Source organism: Triticum aestivum, chromosome 1A (assembly GCF_018294505.1).
Source record: "Triticum aestivum cultivar Chinese Spring chromosome 1A, IWGSC CS RefSeq v2.1, whole genome shotgun sequence".
Lineage (NCBI taxonomy): Eukaryota > Viridiplantae > Streptophyta > Magnoliopsida > Poales > Poaceae > Triticum > Triticum aestivum.
In genome coordinates this window covers 278,367,271-278,368,601 of record NC_057794.1, presented here as the reverse complement: position 1 = coordinate 278,368,601, position 1,331 = coordinate 278,367,271, and the positions used below count along the sequence as shown (strand labels likewise).

Here is a 1,331-nt window from a genome sequence, read left to right as displayed (position 1 = left end):
AAGCAAGTGACAACAAAATGAGAAGACAAATGAGATGTATATATGGCTCTACATACTGTTTGCATGCACAACAATTTGTGAACAAGGCATATGGAACTTGATTTATGAAGAGCAGAATCAACTACCCCCACCGATCCGTATTAATTGACTCACACTTAGTACAATTTCGTACTGAAGTTGTACTAAGTGTGCGTCAATTAATATGGACCGCAGGGAGTACCGTGTTTATCTCAAAAAAACCTAATGTGTTTACATCTATAAAAATGGACAAACTAATGTCTTCCGTAACAATGTACAGGATTAAATGTAAGCAAATATTCATAGCTAATAAAGGAAAAGCAAACCTACAAGGAAAAACATGAAGCTAAGTGAAGCCTCGAGGAAATGGATCTCTTACTGCATATTTAGAAAAACACTAGCTAAATGCCCGTGCGTTGCTACGGTAAAAAAAAAGATCTAAGGTCTTGCGGTCCATGTTCACATCTAGCAATATGTCTTTCTTCTAAGGTTTCTTTACATCTTTAGATGGAGGAAGATTTACACTATCAGATTTTTAACCTGTTTGAAAAGTAAGTTTCACGTTTTCTATTAGAAGGCAATGCATGCAGTAACCAATGTTGTGACTCAATAAACTGCCCACTTGATCAAAGACGTGTTAATTGCATAATGATATGACGTTTTATTCAAACCAAAGGGACACCCAAAAACATGTGAGCAAGATGATCAATATCAGAAAACCAAGACAGAGGAATGATATACTCCCTCCGTCCCAAAATTCTTGTCTTAGATTTGTCTAAATACGGATGTATCAGTCCCAAAATTCTTGTCTTAGATTAGTCTAGATACGGATGTATCTAATACTAAAACGTGACTTGATACATCCGTATTTAGACAAATCTAAGACAAGAATTTTGGGACGGAGGGAGTAGTTATTTTGATATTATCTGAGGACGACCACCTTGAGTGCAGAACCAGATGTATTTCAACTGTTGTTAAACATCGATGGTCCTGCGTATCACAAGAAAAGAGGGGAAATCATTTTTGTGGATTAAAGCTCATGATCAGTGAAAATATTCCCAGTGTACTCTCCTTGCATCTGAAATGAGCTACCAGATAAATGTTTCCAGTTGAATTATGTATCCCAATGGCAAAGCTGAACTTGCAGGAAAACACATCAAATCAAATCAAGAGACATCAGAAAACACATAGATACACACTCTTATGTATAACTAAACTACTAATTCAGTGTAAAGCCAACACAACCACAAAGTTCAGTCAACTTGTAGCGCTGAACTTGAATAAGAACAGATTGCCTGTTTCTTGTCCAAACA

At 36.4% G+C, this 1,331-nt stretch overlaps 1 protein-coding gene across 9 annotated transcripts in view; it reads right to left on the bottom strand.

The window, feature by feature from the left end:
* The window catches only part of LOC123045831 (putative pentatricopeptide repeat-containing protein At1g13630), a 7,903-nt gene that overhangs the window by 1,135 nt on the left and 5,437 nt on the right, over positions 1 to 1,331 (bottom strand). For 3 of the 9 annotated variants that reach the window (XM_044469011.1, XM_044469032.1, XM_044469050.1), the window contains one exon: positions 959 to 1,008. The exons of 5 other annotated variants lie outside the window; for them this stretch is intronic. The gene's annotated coding sequence lies outside the window, so the exon portion shown is untranslated. Of the gene's footprint in view, positions 1 to 958; positions 1,154 to 1,331 lie in introns of all 9 variants that reach the window. One more of the 9 variants, XM_044469017.1, reaches the window with a different exon arrangement.